This window comes from Macaca fascicularis, chromosome 4 (genome assembly GCF_037993035.2).
Source record: "Macaca fascicularis isolate 582-1 chromosome 4, T2T-MFA8v1.1".
NCBI classification, from domain to species: Eukaryota; Metazoa; Chordata; class Mammalia; order Primates; family Cercopithecidae; genus Macaca; species Macaca fascicularis.
In genome coordinates, this window is record NC_088378.1 from 169,193,626 (window position 1) to 169,207,291 (window position 13,666).

Below are 13,666 nucleotides of genomic sequence, written 5' to 3' on the forward strand. Positions count from 1 at the left end.
AATGATGGTACATCAAGATCATGGAATATTATGTCATCATTAAAGTTATAATTACGAAGTCTATTTTGAAACACAAGACATTTTATAATTTTATGAAAAAATACATAGGAAGTAGGTATTCTCTGCTGATAACTATGCTAAATATTGATGTACTGGAATAAGTTAAAGGTAATATGCAAAAATGGTGAGGATATATATTGTTTGAAAAATTATTTAATCTTGGCCAGGCACAGTGTCTCACACCTGTAATCTCAGCACTTTGGGAGGCTGAGGCAGGCAAATCACAAGGTCAGGAGATCAAGACCGTCCTGGCTAACACAGTGAAACCTCATCTCTACCAAAAACACAAAAAATTAGCTGGGCGTGGTGATTTTTTGTAGCCCCAGCTACTCGGGAGGGTGAGGCAGGAGAATTGCTTGAACCCGGGAGGCGTGAGCCGAGATCACACCACTGCACTCTAGCCTGGGCGACAGAATGAGACTTTGTCTCAAAATACACACACACACACACACACACACACACACACACATATATAAATCTTGATGATGATACATTATCCTTAAACAAACAAACAAACAAACATAATTTGCAAAATTTCTGAAGGAAAGTGTGACCCATAGGGTGATCTGGAACTTTATTGCTTATGCACTAAATGCATTTGGTCACAACCCTGCCTGAGAACCCTACGTCGTTTTCTTCCTCCCTGTTTATATTATTTTAACTCTGTAAAGAGAGCTAAGTATGTCTGATTTGCCCAGAACTGTAAGTGGAATGTCAGTGAATGAAGTAGTCAGAGAAACAGTGGGCAAAATTCATTTCTTCATTCAGAGGATATGTACTGGGACATTCACTCTGAACCAAAATCTGGGGGATATCAAGGCAGACGCAGTCCCTTCTAGGCAGAAACACACATCCAATCCCAGGTAGACTTGTCAAGCTTACATTGCACCTCTGCAGTTTTTCCATAAAGAAGACATTTAGATTTCAAGAGCTGGATGGACATTTGCTGTGCTTTACCGCCTGGTACGGTGACTCCAATTTTCTCCTACTATATATAAGAGGCCTTGGTGGGAGGGTGAATTCAGAGGCCTCTCTCTCAAGATAGAAGCAGAGGGGGTCAGGCCATCCTCCTTCCTGGAGGGATATATCCACAGGTGTGGGCATGAGCCCCGAGCCTGGCCCTTCATTTTGCCCGTCTGGACTCTGACTTTTGGGCAAGGGCTGGGAGCAAGGGCCAAGGTTACTCTCAGAAGCTGAACCAGTCCTGGCGGAGGTTGTTGCTGTGTCATTGGGTTTCACAGCTCCCTCGTCTCTGCTGGTTCCCAAGCTTGGTCCTTCGGTCTTCTATTGATTCCACGAACCACACTTACATCCTTGAATACTCCTCATCCACCCCTCTTTCCAATCAATTCCTTTCTGCTTATCTTTGCCCGAGTCATTTTCAGTTGTTTGCGGTCAAGAGCTTTAATCAATACAGAAAGGAACATCATCCACTTGGTTTAACATCGCAGTTAGGAACAAGGCAGACCTAGGAGCAAATCCTGCTTCAATCATTCAGAAATCTGGACAGTTCCTGAAGCTGTGAATGCCTCAGTTTCCTCATCTGAAACTGGGAAGAATGACCACTGCCTCCTTAGTGAAAGCTAATGAGAAAATATAAGCTAAGAGTCTGGCAGTGTGCCCTGCTCATACCAGGAGATTCCAAAGTACTATTTTAAAAATTCCCCTTCCTTTCCTCTCTGTCCTTTTCCTCAAATAAATACTTGAGGAAATCTCTTGGCTGGTAGAACTTTAAAAACAAACAAAGGAAATTAGAATCTATAGTTCTTTGCTCCCTAGTTCCTGGTTTTCTCTCCCATAATAAATGATCATTGGCATAACATTTATATCTGTAGAACTGGATAACTGGATTTTAGTAATTCTAAAATCAGCAGACAGTTTGCTAGTGGAATAATCTTCATGTTTGTTGACAACAGTGAGGAATAGAATCATACATTTTTGTTGACAATATTAAAAACCAAAGCTGAAAAGCCCTTTCTGTTCACCGTTGCCCATAAAGGGAGATGCAGGGAATTTACTCCACTGTCAAATGATATATATATATATATATATATTTAAACACAACAACAAAGACCCCAAGCTATCTTTCCAAAATGTCAGGACCAACTGGCCCCACAGTTTAATCCAGAGCAGCGGGAGCAGCCACAGCAGCGGGCTCCAGTGAATCGCTCTAGGGATTGGCAAAGTTGACGTCCCATCTCAATCCACGCCTCACTGCAGGAGCAGTGCGTTCAGCCTGGTTGGGAAATAACCATCAAGATCTGGTTTTGTGAATGGTAAGGTCAGACCCATGTATAATCAATCTGAATTCACATAATTCACTTGAGTCTGCTATTCCTCAGTTTACTCATTACATGTGGCTGAACAAAGACTGAGATCCTCTAAAATGTATTATTAATTCATCCATGGACCCGACCAGACAAAGAGGAGCTGGTTCCTAAAAATGATGATCTTATGGCTTTGGAGACAGGAGCGCAGTTCACAAAACTTAGAACGCTGTGGCTGTGGCTCACTCTGGGGCCAGCCTCTCTTGTTCCACCAGACACCTCAGTGGCTGGTGTTTGCAACATATTCTCCATCCACTAATTGAAATGTTACAAATAATTTAATTCTGCAGGATGATTTTATGTGATAAGTAAACAATCCTGCTGATCTCATTTTTCACTCTTTGACCTAGACCCTAGAGAAATGTTCCCAAAGAAGGAAAAGGAATTCGGACTCAGTATTCAAACAACAAGAGTAATTACTCAACAAAGAAGTCAATTAAGCAAATTACCCATGAACTTAGTGGCTTTTAAAGCATAATCATTATTTATTATCTCGCACAGTTTCCACCGGTTAGGAATGTGGGAGTGTCTCGGGGTGTCTCATGAAGCTGGCAGTTACTTGGAGGCTTAGCGGGGCAAAAGGGTCCACTCTGCAGACGACACCCTCACGATGGCAGCCAGCGGGTGCCAGTGGCTGTCTGGAGACCTCAGCTCCTCTCCACGTGCTCTTCTTCACTGTGCTGCTTGTTGCCATAGCATGCTGGCTGTTTTCCCCTGAGCTTGCAAGCCAAGAGTCTAGGTCTGTGGTTCTCAGCTGGGAGCAGTTTTGCCCCCTAATATGGTGTGGATCCGTGTCCACGTCCAAATCTCATGACAAATTGCCATCCCGGTGGATTTCTCATGAATGGTTTAGCATCATCCTTTGGGGCCCTGCTCATGGTAGTGAGTTCTCATGAGATCTGGCTTAAAAGTGTGTGGTGTCTCCCGCCTTCTTGCTCCCGCTTTTACCATGTTTCGTGCCTGCTCCTGCTTTGCTGTCCACCATGAGTAAAAGCTCCCTGAGGCCCCCCAGAAGCAGATGCTGCCATGCTCCGGGTTCCTGTACCTGCAGAACTATGGGCCAATTGAACCTCTTTTCTTATAAATTACCCAGTCCCAGGTATTTCTTTATAGTAATGTGAGAACAGACTATTACACTCCCTCATCCTGAGGACATTTGGCAAAGCCTGGAGACATTATTTTATGTTTACTGTTGAGCAAAGGGTGCTACTGACATCTGATGCGTAGGCCAGGAGGCTGCTAAACATCTTACAATGTGCAGAACAGCCACCACAATAAATAACTATCTGGTCCAAAGCGTTAACAGCACGGCTGTTGAAAACCCTGGTTACAGGTGAAAGCTGCAGTGTCATTCATGATCTAGCCTCAGAAGTTACCTTTGCTCACGTTCATCATATACCATCAGCCATCCCTGACCCCGTGTGGGAGGGTGCAACACAAGGCCGTGACTGCTGGGAAGCAGGAGCTGTCGGGCACTCTTGGAGCTAAGTCTTCGAGTGGGAGGACTACCAGTGCCTTTTTTCCCCTTTCTGCTTATCTCTATTGTCCGAATTTTCTGGAAGAAAAATATACATTTATGAAATTATAGATATATACATATACATACACACACATCGTATATAATACAAAACAAACATCAAGAACAATGCACTAGGGCTAGGTATAGAGGCTCACACCTGTACTCCTAGCGCTTTGGGAGGCTAAGGTGAGAAGATTGCTTGAGTCCGGGAGCTGGCAATCAGCCTGGGCAACATAGCAAGACCCTATCTATACCAAAAAAAAAAGTTTTAAAAATTAGCTGGGCATGGTGGTGCACGTCTGTAGTTTTCTGGACTAAGCATCTTGCAGTGGGGACCCACTCAGGTGGGAGCATTGCTTGGGCCCAGGAATTCAAGGCTGCAGTGAGCTATGATTGCACCACTGCACTCCAGCCTGGGCAACAGAGGGAGACGGGGTTTCACCATGTTGGCCAGTCTGGTCTCGAACTCCTGACCTCGTGATCCTCCCACCTTGGCCTCCCAAAGTGTGGGGATTACAGGCATGAGCCACCATGCCTGACCCACTAACTTCTTAAATGAGAGGTCTGTATTACTGCCTACATATCTCCACCTCTCAACCCCCTTTCTGTCCTCACTGAGGCTAATGGGCTGCTAAAGGCAGTGCTTTTCTGCTCTTATTTGCCACAATGTTTCTCAAAGACTGGGCCCCACTCATTTTCAGTAGGATCACCTGGAGTTCTTCTGGACTGAGCATCTTAGGGTGAGAACCTGGCAGAATTGTAGATTTTGGGGAGCTCCCCCTGTGATTCATGCCCACCAAAGTTTAGGCATCTTGGGGTGGGGAGCTGCACAGGAGGCTGAGGTGGGAGCATCGCTTGAGCCTAGGAGTTCAAGGCTGCAGTGAGCTATGATGGTGCCACTGCACTCCAGTCTGGGCGACGGAGGGAGACTATCTATTAAAAAGAAGAAGAAGAACAATGCACTAAATTCTCAGCTACGTTGCCCAAGCTGATCTCAGACCCCCATACTCAAGCAATCCTCCCACCTCAGCCACCAGCTGGTCCTCAAGTTCATCCTCATAGGTGAGACGCTGCTTCTTCCCATGAGCTGTATTTTGGTGCCTCTTTCAAAGGCAGAACTGGATCTGATTTGCAACAGAAATTCTCATGATGTGAAACGGTACACAATGAAAAAGAAGAGAAAACTGTCCTGAAGAAAATGACTAAAGTTTGATCTCATTTCCTTTCCCTTTTTTGCTAGTTATTTATAATTGAACTTGAGATTCATCTTGGCTTCTTTGGACTTTCCATCTGAAGGCGGGACTTGAATCTTTACTGAGTAACACAGATCAGAATGATCCATCTGACCCAGTTAATATTTAGCACAAAGAAGCAAAGAAGGAAACGATTGGGCAAAGACGGAAGGGGGTTTGGAAGATCAAAGTATTTAACTCTGTCACTTTGTAGCCTACAACATCAGATATTATCAGTGGCATTAGATGGCTGATACAGTCAGAAATGTGCTGTCTTGAAAGACATATCTGTCTTTAAAAAACAAAACTAACGTGTCAAGCAGACCAAGGCCCTTATCTCCTGGTTAAATATTTGCATTTATTGAGTCAGAAGGGTGTGGACTGGGGCTGGTGGGGCCCGGGGGATGCAGTTGTAGAGGAGACTTAAGAGGCAGGAACACACTGCACCCGAGGTCAGCATCAGCAGGAAACAAGGGCTCTTGGGGGATACCGTTCTGGGAAGGAATCCTCAGTAGGCCTGCTGCATCCTCATCCAGTCCCCAGGTTTCCCATCAGGCAGGTTCCTGTGTGCAGACTGTGGCCCGCTCTAGGTACCTGCTCCTTTTTCTCTCTGCAAATGGCCTTTTCTAGTGTGGGCTTTAGAGATGGGTCCTTCTGGCAACAGGAGAGAGAGATGTCCCTATCCCGTAGCTCCAATCACAAGATCGCCGCTTATGCAGGAGGAGATTGCTTTGCACTGGCTTTCAAGGCAGTTCCAGGCCCTCAGTTCCTAGAAACATAGAAGGAACTGATCTCATGCCCATTATCTGGCCCAGGTGAAATCCTGAACACTCTTCAAAGTCACACAAAGGCTCAGTTTGAATGCCACGTCATTCTCTCCTGTTAGCCTCTGGTGGGTCTAGAGCATGGCTTCAGAGAACCTTAGTGTCCTGATTTCTTCCTGTTTGAAGGCTGCCTCATGATGGAGAGACAGAAGCAAAGCTGTCTCTACATGGAGAGGTGGCATTTAGGCATTTGGAAGCATTAAAGGTGGCTAGAGTGATAGGAGGGGACAGATGTTACAAAAGAGGTATTTGCCCTTTAACGTGTTAATATAATGGTAAATTTAAAAGATAGATTTTCAACATTGCATATAAACTTATATAAAGTTTAATGACAAAAATATATGTCAAGTTACATACACATACATACCTGGGACAAAAATGACTGGGAGAAAAAAAAATCAAAATAATAACAGTGGTTTATTCTGAGTAGTAGCATTATGAGTGATTTATTTCTTTCTAAGCATGTATTGAACTTATAATATGAAAAACAAAACCCTATAAATATCATCTAAAAATTATATACAAGTTCTAGAGGAGGCAAATTGAGTCCAGGTTAAACCACATTCCAGGAGAGTTAAGTCAGAATTCTCTTCCTCTAAACACCGATTGCATCGCTAATTTCCTGTGCTCCGTGAATTGACCTAATTTGCGCTCCAGCAATGCCCTGCCTCTCTCCCTCCTACATGGGGCGGCAAGTCCCCGGCAGCCTGGAGGCTATTCAAGCTCCACAAGCCCTCAGATGAGCATTTTCATCACACAGATGTTAGACACGGCCCGTTAAAAGAAGTGAGACAATGCCACAGCAATTTAACCCAGGGAAGAAGAAAGAACGCGTAAAAAGCCATACGGTTTCATAGAATAACAAAGAACATCTGTCTCCAGACTCATGGGCTGCGAACATCTCTAAGAACAAAGCCCGCTGCCAGCCTTTCTGGAACAGGATTTTGCTGCTTCTAGTCAGAATGAAGCCACACAGATCCCTTTTCCACTGCTGAGGCAGAACCCTCTTTTCTGACTAACTCCCTAGTTTGGTCAGAGACCTCTGTAAGGGTCAACTCGTTGGCTCTGGAGTGTCAGGAGGTGAGGCCACTGCCTCTGTGAAGTTGGCCTTTTCAGGACGAGCCCAGGGCCTCGGGCAGAAGTGCAACTGGCCGAGGGTTCCACAGAGACTCAAGAACAAACTCGAGAGCAGGTGTGGGGCCAAGACAGTCGCTGGGCACCATTGGAAACAAGAGGCTGCCTGAACAACACGCCTTCAGCAGTTTGGCAAGGAGAAACCTGTCTGAAAGGGGTGGAGGCTTGCCTTTGCCATCACCTGCTCTGGGTCTGGAGGGTTTGGTGCTCACCGAGCTCTGTTCTCTTTACCTCTCATGCTCATGTCTCTTCCTGCTGGTCCAGGGGGCTGCTTGCCTCTGCAGAGGGTGTCTTCCTGTCGCTCTTTGCTTTGTAAACTCTCAGAGAGGAGAGATTATGAGTCTTGGCATGGAGAACACAGTGTTTTCTGAACTGTGGCTTGGGATGCATTAGTGGGTTGAGAAATCAGTTTTGTGGGCTGAAGCCAGCATTTAAAATGTAAAGGAAGATGAAGAAACAGAATGGAATAGGAATGAATGAACTGAATTGAAAATATTGGTCTATTGTATATGGTAAGGGTGAGTATGATTTACTAGAACTTACATGAAATCTGGTTTCAGTTTTATGAAACATACATACAGTTTTATGCACATACATAGATATGTGTAGGTGGTGACTGTGTACTTGGCTGGGATATAAAATGTATTTAAGAGTCATGGCCAGACAGATTTAGAAGCCAGTGGCTTAGGTAGATGTTGCTTATACGGGACTGTGGAACAAGAAGGGATACATATTTGGTCTTTTCCCCCAGTTCCTGGCACAGAGCTTGGAATTTCCTGAGTGATGGGAGTGTTTTTTGTTGTTTATAATGAGCCTCTTTCATCACACCTGAGTTTATGCTATGGAGGTGACTCCTGTTGGGGGCTCGTTGACAGCGGAATCAACCATGTGATTAGAAAGGGGGAATTTTCAGCTCCAGTCCTGACCTTCAAGGAACGGAGAGGAGCCAGAGATTTTTAATCACCAACAGCCAAGGATTTAATCAATTGTACCCGCATAATGAAACTTCCCCAAATCCCTGAACAATGCGGTTTGCTTCTGGGGTGGTGAACGCAGAGGTGCTAGAAGGGTGGCGCACCCAGAGAGGGTCAGGAAGCCCATGCCGGCCCCTCTCATCACTCATCTTGTGCGTCTCTTCTATTTAGCGGTTCCTCCTTGCACCCTTTACAACAAACTGGTAAATGCAAGTAAAGCGTTTTCCTGAGTTCTGTGAGTGAATTATCAAGCCTGAAGGGGAGTGTCACGGGAACACTCAGATCTGTATTCACCAAATAGAAGCATCGGAGCCCAGGCCATTCATTTGCAGCAGTAGTGTGAGGCGGGAGCTGTCTAATGGGGCTGCGCCCCCACCCTGTGGGGTCTCTGCTAACTCCCGGAAGTTAGTTCCAGAAGCAAAGGAAGGGCAGCTACACCCTTGGCGCTGAAGCACGGATTGTGCTATGGAAAAGCCCACACATTTGGTGTCAGAAGTGGAGTCGGAAAAAAGACAACACAGGGCCAAGAAGGAAGAACTGTGGTCCACCATGACTTTCTGTCTCTTCTACACAGGCTGGCAATGACTGTGCGGCTCAGTCGGCATCTTTCCCTCCATGGTATCTGTGCTCCTGAGCGAGTTTACTCTGCTGCTCCTGCAAGTGAGAAGCTGAGCGTCCACCTGTGTGCCGCTTCTCCCTGCTCTGCCTGCCACTAAATCTGCTCCTTCCTGGCACAGACAAGGAGCATATTATCTGTGTCATTTACTTAGAAATTAACAAAATAGGACAGGCGCAGTGGCTCACGCCTGTAATCCCAACACTTTGGGAGGCCAAGGCAGGCAGATCACCTGAGGTCAGGAGTTCGAGGCCAGCCTGGCCAACATGGCAAAACCCCATCTCCACTAAAAATACAAAAATCATCTGGGCATGGTGGTGTGTGCCTGGAGGCTGAGGCAGGAGAATCGCTTGAACCAGGAAGGTGGAGGTTGCAGTGAGCCGATAGCATGCCACTGTACACCAACCTGTGCAAAGAGAGCTAAATTCTGTCTGGAAGAAAGAAAAAAAAAAAAAGAAAAGAAAAAGGAAAGAAAAATAAATAAATTAACAAAACACTGTCATGATATTAGTGACTTCTTTCTGGGTGTGCGTCTTCACACTCTAATAAGGGGGAGTGCTACCAAAACCAGTCAGAAGCTGTTTTGTCTAGCCTGATAATCTTTATATATACTTTATATATATATATATATATATACACGAATTCTCGCTCTGTCACCAGGTTGGAGTGCAGTAGTGCGATCTCGACTCACTGCAACCTCTGCCTCCCTAGTTCAAGTGATTCTTCTGCCTCAGCCTCTTGAGTATTTGGGACTACAGGCTCGCACCACCATGCCTGGCTAATTTTTGTATTTTTAGTAGAGACAGGGGTTCACCATATTGGCCAGGCTGGTATTGAACTCCTGACCTTGTGATCTGCCCGCCTCGGCCTCCCAAAGTGCTGGGATAACAGGCGTGAGCCACTGTGCCTGGCCCAAACCCAATATTAAGAAGCAGTGTTCACCCATTACATTGCAAAGATGAAAAAACATACCAAGAGTGGGCATGCATTTGGGGAAAGAAACATTTTTACACACCACTGATGAGAATATAAATTGAAGCAGTGTTTTTGGAGAGTGCTGAGTTATTGATTGCTATGTAACAAACGAACCCCAAACTCAGTGGCCTAAAACAATATTCACCAACCACTTTATTCCTTCTTATGATTCTGTGGGTCCATTGGGCTTAGCTGGATGGTTCTTCTGCTATGCATGTTGTTGGCTGGGACTGGAGTCATCTAGTGGCTCATCTGGACTCGCACATCTCAGATGGGTCACATACATGGTTATAGCTGGCAGTTGGCACTGGCTGTGGGCTGGGAGCTCAGGTTGGGCTCAAGTGAGACATCTACACATAGCCTCTGCATGTAACTTGCCATTTTTCAGCAAAATGGCTAGTTTTTAAGAGAGTGTGCCTTTTTAAGGCACATTTTCCAAGGGGCAGGAAGTGGAAGCTGACAGGCCAATTAAAAGTTACATCCATGGGCACAGCATCACTTCCACCATATTGCATTGCTCAAAGCAGTCACAAGGTCCACCAAAGCAGGTGGAGAGGAACACGTTTTGACAGAGGAGGAACAAGTCCACACTGCACTGCAGAAGCGTGTGTAGGATGAGAGATGTATTGTGACTGTCTTTGGAGAATTTAATATGCTGCAGAAAGTAACTGGGTAATGTTTATTAAAAATTCCTAATATCTCTATATCTTTTGTTCTGAGCAACTCTGCTCCAAAAATTTATTCTAAATACATAGTGATAGATATTTCTAAAGACTTGACTATCAGGTGGACATTTCAATTTCCTTCTTAATAGGTTAAAATTAGAAAGTATTCTCATGCCCCCAAATAGGAAATTGATTAATGGTTGTATACCCTACTATATTGTCTAAAAGTGACCCTAAAAAATAATACACAGGGTAAATCATGTCAACACTCATTATTTTAGAGAAATAGTGTTCTGGGATATTTTTCTTGGCAGGGTGGAGCTTGACAGGGATCACTTTACCCATGTTTCTCAGTATGTTGGCTTTGAAGTTTGCTGGGGAGCATGGGGGCAAACTCACATGGGTCAGAGAGCTTTCTCAGAGGAAAGGGACCAAAACTTCAACCCTGTCATGGGTCAAATAAAATGTTTATTCTAAAACTCCGTCAGGTATTCCTCATCTAAGTCATGGAAATTGACTGGAACTTATATAAAGCTTATAGCTTTACCTGACTTAAGGTCTTCTCCCTCAAGGACAAACTGTGGAGAGGTTAGCCCTGATCTGATAATTGGGAAGGTCTCTTTATTTAACTATTTCATTTTATTCTATTAATGGTCTGAGTATTATAATGGTCTGATTCTATTTTATTATATGAATTACTCTTCTGTTTGCCCATTTAAAAATAATCAAAAATATTTAAAATAATCTACCCATACCTCTTGAAGTCCTCAATCTCCTCCTTGAAAATCAAGCTCTTGTTACTTAGGATACTTTTTGTGGTTTTTTAAAAAATCAGTTCAAATTGTATTTATTTATTTATTTATTTATTTATTTATTTATTTATTTATTTATTTTTGAGATGGAGTCTCTCCCTGTTGCCCAGGCTGGAGTGCAGTGGCACGATCTCGGCTTACTGCAAGCTCCACCTCCGGGGTTCAAGGGATTCTCCTGCCTCAGTCTCCTGAGTAGCTGGGACTACAGGCACATTCCACCATGCCCAGTTAATTTTTTGGTTTTTGTTTGTTTGTTTTAGTAGAGATGGGGTTTCACCATGTTAGCCAGGATGGTCTTGACCTCTTGACCTTGTGATCATCCTGACTCGGCCTCCCAAAGTGCTGGGATTACAGGCGTGAGCCACGGTGCCCGGCCTCAAAATTTTAATTATAGTTTTATATTTTAATGGGTAACACATTTGCATGGTTCACAATTCAAAAGGTACAGCTGGATATACTGGGGGAAGTCTCTTACTCATGCCTGTCTCCTAGCCATCCTATTCCACTCCCCAGAACCAGACAGTGGCTTCCTAGCCATCCTATTCCACTCCCCAGAACCAGACAGTGGCTTCCTAGCCATCCTATTCCACTCCCCAGAACCAGACAGTGGCTTCCTAGCCATCCTATTCCACTCCCCAGAACCAGACAGTGGCTTCCTAGCCATCCTATTCCACTCCCCAGAACCAGACAGTGGCTTCCTAGCCATCCTATTCCACTCCCCAGAACCAGACAGTGGCTTCCTAGCCATCCTATTCCACTCCCCAGAACCAGACAGTGGCTTCCTAGCCATCCTATTCCACTCCCCAGAACCAGACAGTGGCTTCCTAGCCATCCTATTCCACTCCCCAGAACCAGACAGTGGCTTCCTAGCCATCCTATTCCACTCCCCAGAACCAGACAGTGGCTTCCTAGCCATCCTATTCCACTCCCCAGAACCAGACAGTGGCTTCCAAGCCATCCTATTCCACTCCCCAGAACCAGACAGTGGCTTCCTAGCCATCCTATTCCACTCCCCAGAACCAGACAGTGGCTTCCTAGCCATCCTATTCCACTCCCCAGAACCAGACAGTGGCTTCCTAGCCATCCTGTTCCACTCCCCAGAACCAGACAGTGGCTTCCTAGCCATCCTATTCCACTCCCCAGAACCAGACAGTGGCTTCCAGAATCTTGTATATCCTTTCAGAGATATTCTAAGCATAATATGAGTGAATATATCTATCATTCTCCCTCTGTCCTTTTTTACAAATAGTGGCACATTATATACATTGCTTTTCCTCACAGACTTTTTTTCCTACTTAAAAACATACCTTGGAGCAGAGCAGCAGTGTGAGGAACTTAGGGAAAGTTCTCTCCCAGAAGGACAGCTATTAAGCTAATCAAAGTGAGCAAAATCGGATTAGCCAAAATCTCTGAAGATGGATCAAAGTGCTTACAACAAAGCAAACCTGCGTAAACACAGTAAGAACAGGGGGAGGCTATCCTTTGAGCTAGCGCTTCCCCTCATCACCATAGCTTTGTGTTGCAGAGGAGCTGCTCCAAAGAATTTGAAAGCTGAGTGGCAGCTTCCATCTCCCCCAGCTCCTTGGGGTAGAAGAGCTATTCCCAGTGGATTCCACAGGCGTTGAATATCGGTAGATGTATTTCCCAGAGCTCCATGCTGCAGAAATCCTATACTGAATGGTGGTGGCCGCCAGGTAGTGGAGCCTGTTTTCCCACCCCTACAGAGAAAGGATCTGGGTGGGACTGGTAAAAAATGCAGTCTCCCCTTCCCTCCAGCACTGTGTTGTGGGAGAACTGCTCTGGTGGGCTCGGCAGCTTCCATCTCTTCCAGCTTCTGGAGGTGAAAGAACTATTTCCGGTAGATTTGGTAGCTGGTGAATATTGGTAAGTTCTATCCTTCATTTCCCCGCCCCCAGCTGTGGCTCACAGAAGATCTATACTGAGCTGTCGTGGCGCAAGCTCTCACCTTCCAGACACACGCAGCCCCTTCTTGGTAAAGAGGACCCAGGTAGGGCTGCCGGGTCCCTGTCATCCTGCATCTCCAGCTCCGGCTCCATAGTGCAAAGTTTCTGCCAAGGAAAGCGTTGGAGCCAGTTTCAAGACTCACAACACACCGTCCTTGCCAAGGGGCTCTACTTTAATTGGATTAGACTATTGAGCAATTTAAGGCCCCAGGTAACTATTGAAAACAATAGAACAATCAACTAGCAATTAGCGGAGATTAACAACTGGGTGTGATACCAATAGAGGCAGACTAGCCAGAAACTGAATGCGGAGATCAAAGAAAGAGACAACCAAAGGGATCCCAGCTAAACCCACAGTCCTCCCAGGTGGTCAGGAGCTCTGTGTGCTTGCCCAGAGCTGAGTCCTCTGAAGGGTGAATGAAGAGGAACTTCTGAGCTGCTATTCCTTGGCTGAACACGAGGCAAACTCACAAACTCCCTGAACAGTGAAAGCAGTCTCGAAGCCACACACAGATCCAGTGGTGCAAACCTGACAGGTTCAGGGGCTTAAGTACAACCTCTGAC

The 13,666-nt window shown here is 45.4% G+C and overlaps 1 long non-coding RNA gene across 1 annotated transcript; it reads right to left on the minus strand.

The window, feature by feature from the left end:
• Positions 1-2,848: 2,848 nt before the first annotated feature.
• On the minus strand, positions 2,849-12,985 carry LOC141410180 (uncharacterized). Its single transcript, XR_012434318.1, has 2 exons — positions 12,446-12,985; positions 2,849-3,942 (listed from the first exon to the last, which is right to left on the minus strand). It is a non-coding gene; the product is annotated as an uncharacterized lncRNA (long non-coding RNA).
• Between the last annotated feature and the right edge of the window lie 681 nt (positions 12,986-13,666).